The 13,034-nt window shown below is 39.9% G+C and overlaps 1 protein-coding gene across 1 annotated transcript in view; it reads left to right on the top strand.

The window, feature by feature from the left end:
• SCAPER (S-phase cyclin A associated protein in the ER) overlaps positions 1-13,034 on the top strand; it is a 524,758-nt gene that overhangs the window by 120,034 nt on the left and 391,690 nt on the right. The window lies entirely within an intron of this gene.

Genomic DNA, 13,034 nt, shown 5'->3' with positions numbered 1-13,034 from the left:
ATGTACATCTACCCGAGCATGGAATCATCCTTTCCCCAGCAGCAGTGTAAATGTACCTTTGGAGGGAAGAGAGACACTTTACTGAATCACCAGCACCATTTCCTGAAGCCTCCATATGTTTACCCTTCTAGCCTTACATTATTCCCCCTGTAAGATCACAACGCATGTGGCATGCATAGCCAGTGGCACTGGAACACTTTTCATAGAGGGGGTGCTGAAAGCCAGCCAAGGAAACTGTAAAGCAGTGGTCCCCACACTTTTTACCACATGGCCAGGAGTGAAGCCCCAGGAGCCGGGACAGGGAGCAGAGCAGTAGAAGTAACTTTAAAATATTGCATCAGTGCTTGGTATTCAAATAGTTTATGTGCGAGCCATTTGTCCTCACCATCACAATCTACCTAAAGTTTTATTTCTAGGTCTCCAGTATAGCAGGAACAATCCATTTCCTTTCTACTTACCATCCATGTAAATTAGTGACTCCTCTTTCAACATTCCTCATGATCCTAAAGTCTAGTACAGATTGCTGCTCTGTCCCTGTCTAGGAGTGATTTGTTTCTGGGATTCAAATGCCCTTATCCTTGGTCTTGTTACCCCTAAACCCTATGTTCTCAGCTGGAGCTGTTAATTCTCTGGTATTGTAAATAAATTAATTTGTCTCCTCTGACTCTACCTCCTATACTCTCCGAGGGGAGGGTTCTAAAGTCCAGATAAAGGCGGAAAACTCATCAGTGGACCCAGCTAGATATTGTCAGAAACCAAGTTGCAAAAACATTTATATAAATCAGTTAACACATCCCACTTAACTCATAATTAAAGAATGCCTTTGTGACAGCTCTGTTCTTAAAACAAACCTTCTTTAGGAGAAAGTTCAGTCTCTAGTGGGTAAGATAGAGGGAATCAAATTCTGTAACCTGGCTCAGCCTGTGCGTAAAAGGGGGTCCTTTCCCCAGGGCCAGCTCCAGGATTTTTGCCGCCCCAAACGGCAAAACAAACAAAAAAAACCAACCAAACAAAAAAGCCATGATCGTGATCTGTGGCACTTCGATGGGAGCTCTACCGCCACCGCTTCAGTCTTCAGCAGCAATTCGGTGGCTGGTCCTTTGCTCCGAGAGGGAGTGAGGGAGCCACCGCTGAATTGCCACCGAAAAGCCGGACGTGCCGCCCCTCTCCATTGGCCACCCCAGCACCTGCTTGCTAGGCTGGTGCATGGAGCCAGCCCTGCCTTTCCCTCTCAAATGTAAATAGAACATCTGGTTTACTTTCGTGCTTTGAAAACTTCCTTAGAGGTACAAGAAGCAGCACAGAAATGGACACATTCATCCCTGGTGGAATTTCAACGTGTTCAGTGCACGTAAGAACAGCCATATTGGTTCAGACCAAAGGTCCATCCACCCCAGTATCCTGTCTACCAACAGTGGCTAATGTCAGGTGCCCCAGAGGGTGTGAACCTAATAGGTAATGATCAAGTGATCTCTCTCCTGCCATCCATCTCCACCCTCTGACAGAGGCTAGGGACATCATTCCTTACCCGTCCTGGCTAATAGCTATTAATGGACTTAACCTCCATGAATTTATCTAGTTCTCCTTTAAACCCTGTTATAGTCCTAGCCTCTTCAGGCAAGGAATTTCACAGGTTGGCTGTGTGAAGAAGAATTTCCTTTTATTTGTTTTAAACCTATTGCCCATTAATTTCATTTGGTGGCCCCCTAGTTCTTATATTATGGGAATAAGTAAATAACTTTTCCTTATTCACTTTCTCCATACCACTCATGATTTTATATACCTCTATCATATTCCCCTGTAGTCTCCTCTTTTCCAAGCTGAAAAGTCCTAGCCTCTTTAAACTCTCCTCATATGGGACCTGTTCCAAACCCCTCATCATTTTAGTTGCCTTTTTCTGAACTTTTTCTAATGCCAGTATATTTTTTTTGAGATGAGGAGACCACATCTGTACGTAGTATTCAAGATGTGGGTGTACCATGGATTTATATATGGGCAATAAGATATTCTCCTTCTTATTCTCTATCCCTTTTTAAATTATTCCTAACATCCTGTTTGCTTTTTTGACTGCCACTGCATGGATGTATTCAGAGAACTATCCACTATGATTCCAAGATCTCTTTCCTGATTAGTTGTAGCTAAATTGGCCCCCATCATATTGTATGTATAGTTGGGGATATTTTTTCCAATGTGCATTACTTTACATTTATCCACATTAAATTTCATTTGCCATTTTGTTGTCCAATCACTTAGTTTTGTGAGATCTTTTTGAAGTTTTTCACAGTCTGCTTTGGTCTTAACTATCTTGAGCAGTTTAGTATCATCTGTAAACTTTGCCACCTCACTGTTTACCCCTTTCTCCAGATCATTTATGAATAAGTTGAATAGGATTGGTCCTAGGACTGACACTTGGGGAACACCACTAGTTACCCCTCTCCATTCTGAAAATTTACCATTTATTCCTACCCTTTGTTCCCTGTCTTTTAACCAGTTCTCAATCCATTAAAGGATCTTCCCTCTCATCCCATGACAACTTAATTTACGTAAGAGCCTTTGGTGAGGGAGCTTGTCAAAGGCTTTCTGGATATCTAAGTACACTATGTCCACTGGATCCCCCTTGTCCACATGTTTGTTGATCCCTTCAAAGAACTCTAATAGATTAGTAAGACACGATTTCCCTTTACAGAAACCATGTTGACCTTTGCCCAACAAGTTGTGTTCTTCTATGTGTCTGACAATTTTATTCTTTACTGTTGTTTCAACTAATTTGCCCGGTACTGACGTCAGACTTACCGGTCTGTAATTGCCGGGGTCGCCTTTAGAGCCCTTTTTAAATATTGGCGTTACATTAGCTATCTTCCAGTCATTGGCACAGAAGCTGATTTAAAGAACAGGTTACAAACCATAGTTAATAGTTCCACAATTTCACATTTGAGTTCTTTCAGAACTCTTGGGTGAATGCCATCTGGTCCCGGTGACTTGTTACTGTTAAATTTATCAATTAATTCCAAAACCTACAGACATTTCAATCTGTGACAATTCCTCAGATTTGTCACCTACAAAGGACGGCTCAGGTTTGGGAATCTCCCTAACATCCTCAGCCGTAAAGACTGAAGCAAAGACTTAGTTTAGTTTCTCCGCAATGACAGAAGACCAACCGCTAAAGATGGATATTCTAATAAACTTGCGAGACTTTATCTTTCCTAGAACATTCCCAATTTTTTCACCAACAGCTATAAGAAAGAAAAGATTGCAGAACTTTCTCAGGCACATGTTGTCTTTGGATGGTGGAGAGCTGCACTTCCTCAGCTCATCTGTATGCTGGGTGAGAATTAAAACTAGATACAAAATACTTAGAAGCACATATAGAGCCAGATCGTCCGCTGGTGGAAATCGGCATAGCTTCTTTGACTCTAATAAAGTTACACCAGTTTACACCATCCCAAAATCTGACCCATTTTTAAAACTATTTATTTATTTAGGGAGTTTTAACAGGTTGATCTCAGAGACAAAACAATAATAATTACAACAGTGAGCTTTTGTTTAGAGAAACATTTATACGGTAATATAATCATTGGATCTCTCTATTTAAGAAGCTGTTACCATATTACTGAATGAGCATCTTTAGGACACATGTTGTTAATAGTGATTTTTTACTACATTGAGTGAAATCTCTGATTATAATATTTAATAAGAATCTGGCCCATTCTTAATGGGACAAATCCCAAAGGGCACCGAGCTCCTGCAGTTCCCACTGACATCCCTGTACCAAGGTCTCAGTAAATCTGAAAGAACATGTAAGTTGTAGGTAATTAAAAGTGTAATCAAGATTGCAAAATGAATGCAAAAATTCCAACTGTTACTCTTGCTGCACATAAAAATATTGTAGAGTGTGCTATGCCCCATTATCTCAAATTTGGTACTTTTACTTAAATGTAACTGTTTCACGTACTATCTTAGGTACTTATATGGCTCCCATTTCTGATGTCTCTGAGTGCTTCACAGGTTTTAATGTATTTATCTTCTCTCATGCATGTGAGACGGGGCAGTGCTATTATCTCCATTGTACAGATGGGGAACTGGGGCACAGATAGGCTAAGGCCATGTCGACACTATCATTTATGTTGGCAAAACTTATGTTGCTCAGGGGTGTGAAAAAAACACACCCCTGATCGACATAAAGTATGCTGGCATAAGTGGTAGTGTGTGCAGCACTATGTTAGCGGGAGAAGCTACCACCGCTCCTTGGGGGTGGTTTAATTATGTCGAGAGGAGAGCTCTCTCCCATCGGCATAGAGCAGCTACACCAGAGATCTTACAGCAGCACAGCTGTGCTGTTGTAAGCTCTCTAGTGCAAACAGAGCCTGTGACTTGCCAAAGGTCACACAGGAAGTCTGTGGCAGAGCAGGGAATTAAATCAAGGTCTCTTGAGTCCCATACTAACCATTGGACCAAACTTCCTGGCTAATCAGTCAATAATCTATTTATTACTACTGTAAGAAGAATTCTCTACAGTGTCTACTGTAGAAGTAGAATCACAGACCTACTTCCCTTTATATAAAGGAAATAATAAGAATAAAAAATATGATCAGACCCATATCATTGAGTTATCCTGCAGAACTCATGTTTATCAATCAATCATTTCTGAGCAAATACTTTCTCTGATATGAGAAAAGGTTGAATTGGGAGTCACTCTTTTCCTGTATGTTACATTGCATCACATAGGATATCATTCAGTTTGTTATAAGATCAGTCTTGTTACATAGCATTAGCTGCAATATAGCACGTGCAAATATTGCTTGTCCCAGCCACATGGGAAGAAAGATGAGCTGGATTAATTAGGCTGCAACTGTATTTATTAATCGCTCACATTTATTTCATCTCTCTTGTCAATTGCTAATTTAAAATAGTATCCAGTGACTGAAAAATATAAATAATATCTGTGAATTGATTCTCTGCTAAAAGTGGTAGAATAATCTTTGGATACTCAACAGGAATTTTTGGAATTGTACAGTATACTTCCTGCATTAGAATTTTCCCCTGTGATGCCATGGAAAATGCACAAATTAAACTATTATAAATATTAGCTCAGGTTACTTTGGCATTTTTAAGCAAACATAAATATTCTAACAAATGTGTTCACTTAAGGCAGCAGGTTTGTTTTTTATAAATGCCTAATTTTATGCTGTCTGAGTAGAACAGCAAAACTGTAGGGATGTAGCAAGTCACAAGATAAAGCATTTGGATTAAAAAACAGGGAAAACCAAACCAATATGCTTTATTTTTTTTAAAAGGTAAATAATTATAGACTGCTTATTATTCATAAACTTTCTCTCTCCATTTACAGAACAGTTTTCTTGACTTTCAGATAAAGGGTCACGCTTCAGACACTGACTAGCTGTTTAGTCTCAGAACAAATCAGTTAATTAAATTTCTCCACGTTTGAGAATATATTCACGGAGATGTTTTGTCATGCAAACATGCCCTTAAATATATAAAGCACCAGAAAAAGTAACAGTTATTTCCACCATCATATAGTAAAAGTATTTGTAGTATTTGGGCACCAACGACTGTTCTTTTTGCAAACTATGAATGCTAGAAATGTTGATCAGGTTGAATCATACTTCAGATGTTTAAGTAATTAGGTCTGCTTTTTCCATCAATGCTGCTCTTTCTTTTCTCATTCTCCCTTAATAATAATAGTGGTAGAGAGATTCCTAGCTACCTTCAAACTTTTTAAATATAGAAATTTTTGTTACTTTAAATAAACCCCTTTTAGATTAATTTCGTCACCTAAATTTTTTTTATCTTAAAATATGGATTTCCTGTCCCCTTCGAAAATACTGTTTTCCCAGACTTGGGCCTCCCCCCTAAATATCATAATTGTGATACATGTATTTTGTCAGTACTGATTTGTTAGGTAAAACTCAGTACAGTTAAGACCATTTATGAAGAATGCAATTACTGCAAGATAGAATCCTCATAAAGGGAATTAAAGAAAAAATGGACAAATAATTTGAATACTAACAGTGTCTTCCTCACATGCAGAATTGAACAGATTGCCAGATTTGGGGTTGGACAAGAATGTTCCCAGATGTCACAGTCAGATACCTGCTGCTTCACAAATCATCCACAGGCATCATCCATTAGAATCAGATATTTGTTTCTCACATGATCAATATCTCCAAACTATCAGGTGCATTGGCAAATTTCTGCCCTTCCTACCGTTCATCTCTCTGGTGCTTTAATCTATATAAAGCACTAACTTAGTACAATAAATAAGCAGCATATGCTGCTGGGAAGCCATTGCTACTGAAAACATTGCATAATTGCATTAAGTGTAAACAACATAATGGATAAAGTAGGCAGTGAGGATGCTAGGGAATGAAAATTAGTTGACACAATGGACAAATTATTTAAGTGCCATTTCTGATTGTAAAAAGCAACAGAGGTCCTGTGGCACCTTTGAGACTAACAGAAGTACTGGGAGCATAAGCTTTCGTGGGTAAGAACCTCACTTCTTCAGATGCAAGTAATGGAAATCTCCAGAGGCAGGTATATATCAGTGTGGAGATAACGAGGTTAGTTCAATCAGGGAGGGTGAGGTGCTCTGCTAGCAGTTGAGGTGTGAACACCAAGGGAGGAGAAACTGTTTCTGTAGTTGGATAGCCATTCACAGTCTTTGTTTAATCCTGATCTGATGGTGTCAAATTTGCAAATGAACTGGAGCTCAGCAGTTTCTCTTTGGAGTCTGGTCCTGAAGTTTTTTTGCTGTAAGATGGCTACCTTTACATCTGCTATTGTGTGGCCAGGGAGATTGAAGTGTTCTCCTACAGGTTTTTGTATATTGCCATTCCTGATATCTGACTTGTGTCCATTTATCCTCTTGCGTAGTGACTGTCCAGTTTGGCCAATGTACATAGCAGAGGGGCATTGCTGGCATATGATGGCATATATAACATTGGTGGACGTGCAGGTGAATGAGCCGGTGATGTTGTAGCTGATCTGGTTAGGTCCAGTGATGGTGTTGCTGGTGTAGATATGTGGGCAGAGTTGGCATCGAGGTTTGTTGCATGGGTTGGTTCCTGAGTTAGAGTTGTTATGGTGCGGTGCGTGGTTGCTGGTGAGAATATGCTTAAGGTTGGCAGGTTGTCTGTGGGCGAGGACTAGCCTGCCTCCCAAGGTCTGTGAAAGTGAGGGATCATTGTCCAGGATGGGTTGTAGATCACTGATGATGCGTTGGAGAGGTTTAAGCTGAGGACTGTAGGTGATGGCCAGTGGAGTTCTGTTGGTTTCTCTTCTGGGCCTGTCTTGTAGCAGGAGGCTTCTGGGTACACGTCTGGCTCTGTTGATTTGTTTCTTTATTTCCTTGTGTGGGTATCGTAGTTTTGAGAATGCTTGGTGAAGATCTTGTACAGGAACAAATCAAAATACCCTTAGAGCCCCGACCGGGATTATTCTATCTACTACCTAAGATCCACAAACCTGGAAATCCTGGACGCCCCATCATCCTGGACGCCCCAGACAGTCCTTCAGTGAGGGTGCCAATGCCCGAGATGATGGGGCGTCCAGGATTTCCAGGTTTGTGGATCTTAGGTAGTAGATAGAATAACCCCGGTCGGGGCTCTAAGGGTATGTTGATTTGTTCCTGTACAAGATCTTCACCAAGCATTCTCAAAACTACGATACCCACACAAGGAAATAAAGAAACAAATCAACAGAGCCAGACGTGTACCCAGAAGCTTGCATCTGAAGAAGTGAGGTTCTTACCCACGAAAGCTTATGCTCCCAGTACTTCTGTTAGTCTCAAAGGTGCCACAGGACCTCTGTTGCTTTTTACAGATTCAGACTAACACGGCTACCCCTCTGATACATTTCTGATTGTATTTCTCTATTACTGCCTTGAGCATCAGCCATATAGAAGCTGATAGCAGTGCCCTTTGAGAGATTATCTTGATTTTTTTTAAACAATATGAAATGAAGATGGAAATATTCTTTTGTACACATATCCTGAAACATGCTGCTATGTTTCTTCAACAGTATGCTCCAGGTATGTTGGAAAGCACCTAAACAGAGCAAGGTGGATCCCCTTGCTGTCAGTGTAACTTGTACAGGAAGCAATTGCAATGAAATCACAGCCTATGTAGGAAAAGTTATGCTCTGATAAAAATACAGATCCCAAAATCCTTAAGTATAAATCACTTGGGACCTTCCAGCATTTGAGACCACTTTTCTCCTCTTGAACACAACTGGCGTTAGTGTGACATCAAAGCCCTCAAGCTGGATCCCCTTCGATTTAGGATTCATGGAGCTAGTGACGGAGCACTCTCCATGAACAATCTCCCACTCCAGTCCATTGGCAGCATTCAGGATGCTCTGACATATCTGTGTGGCAGGTGGATTTTGATGGGAGTGAGTTCTGCATGGGGGAAGGGAAATTTGTGTTGGCGGGGTGGGGGGTGGGTGTTCTGCTCACTGTAGGGTGGAGACTGCTATTTCATTTTATTTTTGTTCTTGTAATTTGTGGCCTGGTGCCTAGGGCCTTCGATATCCGTCCTCTTTTTTAGTTGTGTAAATCTAGAGAAATAATATTACTAGCCAGCATGTTGTGACAAAAGTAACTTCAAAGTTAATGAAATTCAGATCAGTTTCCATGACGTCTGACCCGAGAGAGAGAGCTCTTGCACTGTTGCTGCAGGCAGACTCGGATACATGCAGACAGGTGAGGAATGAACAGCTTGAGATGGGAAACTATAAAAATAGTATTTTTATAAGATACAGAAATAGTCAGAATTTTCCCTATCCTTTGTCTAGACAGGTCAGTGTAGAGATGCTCCTCGTTCCTCCTCCTCCTCTATGTATGTAAGAGGCATTCTGTATTGTTCAACAGAACCAACAGCTGTTCTGTTCTATCCTGTACAGTTTCTTCTTGTCATCTTCTCCATAGCATCTGAGCACCTACCAGTAGTATATTAAGTGATGTGAATCATATCTGTCATGTGTGGTTTACTCTGTTTCTTGTCATCTCCCCAGAATTGTGGATGCAGTATAGTGTGTTGTTTTGGTAGGTTTAAAATATGCATGCTGCTCTGTGCTCTGGCAAACTAAGTCAGATTTCACAAACCTTAGGTCCATAAAATGAATGTTTCAGTTGCTGTCATGTTACATTACTGCTCACCTGATACATTTGTAAATATTGTGTTCATTCAGAGGTCCAGGATGCTGAGTTGCACAGATCTTTGAGTTGATGGAGGGATTTCAGAACAAGCAGCAGAATTTTTTCCTGTTCATCGCATTTTAGCAAGTCATTTAGTCACTGGAGCTGGACTCTCTGTAGATCCCTCATGTGCAGGTTTGTCCAGGGAATGATGTCTGTACAATGCAGCATGACTCCTGGGAGATGTAGGCACAGGCCTTGCCTACCTGGCGACACTCAGGAAAGTTAATCTGCATTAACTCAAGGGGTGAATTGAAAGTGGATTAGTTAAACTGCATTAAACCCTTATGTGGACACTCATTCAAAATTAAGGGGGCCTTAATTCATTTTAGTTTAATTCACTTTGTAAGTGAATTAAGCTAAACAAAATTAAGGGCACCTTAATTCTGAATGAGGCCTGGTCTACACTTTAAAAAGTAGATTAAAAAAATGTCATCCCCTGAGCACCATATTTAGGTCAACCTAATGCCCAATGTAGACACAACTACGTCAACTGAAGGATTCTTCTGACCTAGTTACCGTGTCTTGGGGAGATGGATTACCTACATTGATGGAAAAATCCCATCTGTTGACTTGGAAAGTGTCTACGTTATGGGCTAATTTACACTGGGAACTTACATTGGCATACCTATGTCACTCAGGGGTGTGAGAAATCCACACCCGATAGAAATGTAGCTATGTTGACCTAACCCCATGTAGACAGTACTAGGTCAACAGAAGAATTTTTCCATTGACCTGGCTACCACCTCTTGAGGAGGTAATATTTGGTTTGATTAAAACTAAATGCTAAGCAGAAACTCTGCATATAGATCAAAAGTCAATTTATATAAAAACAGTAGTACTTCATCCATTAGCAGTTTTTTTCTCCTAGTACAGTTCACTCTGATTATCCAAAACTGTTATCTGAAGCAGGTTGATGCCACCCAGCCTTAATTACACTCAAAATTTTCTTGATTATCCAAATCTTCAGTGTGTCTCCCTCTGCCAAAAACTATTTGAATAATTATGGTCGAATTGTATTTGTAGATTGCCAAGTAGAACAACTTATTTTTCCATAACCAAGTTTAATCATTCTTGTAGCTGTATTTATCCCAGGATATTAGAGACACAAGGTGGGTGAGGTAACATCTTTTATTGAAACAACTTCTGTTTAGGATAGGGATGTAAAATAGTAGATGGTTAACCTGTAAGCATTAGTCTTACTGGTTAACATGCCCTAACTGTTAACCCCAACCACGCCTGCAGCGCGACCCCAGCCCCAGCTGTGCCGGCCAGCAGAAGCAGCCCCAGCTGTGCTGGGTATTAAGTAGACCTATGTTAAGTCGATGTACAGCCACCACACTATTTAAATTGCTTTTGCATGTCCACACAATGCTCCCTGTGTTGGCAGTGCACCTTCTGACCAGGAGCACTTGCACCCATTTACCTATCAGTGCGGGATGGCTTCTGAAAGGTAGCAACAACCAATATAAGCAACAGCGTCTACACTGACATTGCTTCAACGTAACTACATCGACCTAAGCAGTATGTGTCTCATGAAGGTGGAGTTAAGTTGGTGTAGTGGGCGAGTTACATTGGTGGGAGCTACGTTCTATTGTTGACACTTACAGAGTTAGGTTGTTTTACACTGACCTCTGTAGGTAAACCAAGGCTTAGGTCAACTTAATTTTGTAGTGTAGACTTCCCCTAAGCTGTAAAAGTGGACAGACACCTGCCAGAGATGAGTTTTTTCAAAACAAACAAACAAAAAATTCAAACAAATAGTCTGAAGTTTTATCTTCAGTCAAACACTTAAAAATAGGAGTCTTTAAAAGTACACTCTAATACATTAGATACAGTCTCCAACTCAAAAAACTTACTATTTTGGTGGGGAGTGTCCTGAGAATTATAAGTGTATTTTGTTAAATGTGTCATCAACACTATATTAAAAAGCCCTTTTACCCTTACACATTTGCTTTGCTAATAGAGTTAGCAAATCAAGGGACCACATGCTAAAACCACCTCTGAGCATCATGGATTGTTCTGAAAATCATTAATACTATTAACAAGCAAACTTAAGCCAAAACAATGTATGCTTTTACTCAATAATAAAGAGAAAGACTGGGAGGAAAGAAAAACCCTAGGAAAGTGCAACACAAGCAACAATAGTATGTTTGTAAGAGGGCTTTATTAAATATGTATAGACAAAATTAAATATCTCTTTCAGCAGTTTCAGGTGCTTAGTTTTGCTATGACCCAAATAGCTGTTTTTATTCTGTTGCTGACTCTAGTTTATGAAGTAGAACAGTCAGCTGTTGAAGAGCCAAAAACCAAACACACAGTTCTCTTGGAAATCATCTTTACTTGATTTTATTCCTGCACCCAAATAAAACTTGGGGATTTTCAATATGAAGTTAACAACTGCATGTAGCTCTTTAATTAAACCATAGTGGCTGTCTATTGCATCAGTCTTTGTGCAAAAATAATGTTTTTGAGCTGTTACATGTTGCTGCATCAACTTAATGTTCTGAAAAGTATATGTGCTACATAAATTAACTCAGATCTGTTACATCAATGGAATATGCCACACTATGCTGTGTTCCAAAATATATATTTCATCATGAACATTTTTATATGGGCATGTATGTTTAGCAGAGAATTATCAAGTGAAAGTTTTTTTCTGAATACTAATAAAAAAAAACCTCTGCAACTCAAGCTATATTTAAATAGAAGTTAAAAGGTGTGACCACATAACTAAAGTCAGCAGACAGAGTTCATAATATTTCTAAGAAAAAGAAATGCTGTGTATGAGGATGGTTGAATTTTTTTTGTAGTTTCTATATAATTTCCTTTAACACAGAAAGCAGCTGTTCTCAAACTAGGGTCAGCAAGTCATGTCTGGGGCCGCCGGTCCCGCTGATCAACTCCTCCCCTTCCCTCCCAGTGCTTCCTGCATAACTGTGGAAGAGTTGTTCAGCAGCATGCAGGAGGCACTGGGAGGGAGGGGGAGGAGCAGGGAAGAGGAGGGGTGGAAAGAGGTGGGGCTTTGGGGGCAGGGGTGCATTGGGGGCACGGCCTGGTGCTGAACAGGAGTTAAGAACCCCCCAGAGAAAATTAGAAGCCAGCTTTGGGGTCTGTGACAAATTTTAAATCAAATGGGGATCCTCAGGTTGCTGAAAGTTTGAGACCTGCTGACAGAGCATGAAAATAAGGGTTTTTTAAAAAGTGTATTTAGAAAATACATTTTTTCCTTTAAAATTTTGTAATAATTAAAATTTTTCCACCACTCAGTTTTAAAAGGCTTTTTAACCTTTCTGGTACTTAGTCTTCAGCCTCAGTTTCAGATTACCACTGGAACTGAAAGCGAAGGGTGCTCAGATTCTAATGCTATTCATGGGGTATTTCACCCCACCAAAATAAGGTATTAGATTATTACTCTAAAAATATTAGTGATAGGATTGTAGAATCAGTGCTTTCTTTCTACTTCACTTTAGCCCAACATTCCATTTTTATAAAAAAAAAAACATTGTCCCATTCCATAATTCCAAGTTTTGTTCAGAAAAATGTCAAATGCATGGTTAGCTCTTCTTGAATCTTCTGTCAGGTATATAATGGCTGAGGATGCTACCTGATTTCTTGGGTGGAGTTCCACAATATTGAAGATAATAGGAGAAATAAAGGGTTATGTTTATTATATCACATTTTTTCTTAATTGGCATAGAAAAAAGGAACAGAGCATCACTTGATGTACAGCAGACACAGGAATACCACAGTTTTCACTGGCAATACTGTAAATGGATAAATTTTAATGTGTCATTGGATGGGGCACCTCTCTTAT

This window comes from Chrysemys picta, chromosome 10 (assembly GCF_011386835.1).
Source record: "Chrysemys picta bellii isolate R12L10 chromosome 10, ASM1138683v2, whole genome shotgun sequence".
NCBI lineage: Eukaryota > Metazoa > Chordata > Testudines > Emydidae > Chrysemys > Chrysemys picta.
This window is presented reverse-complemented; position numbering and strand designations above follow the sequence as displayed.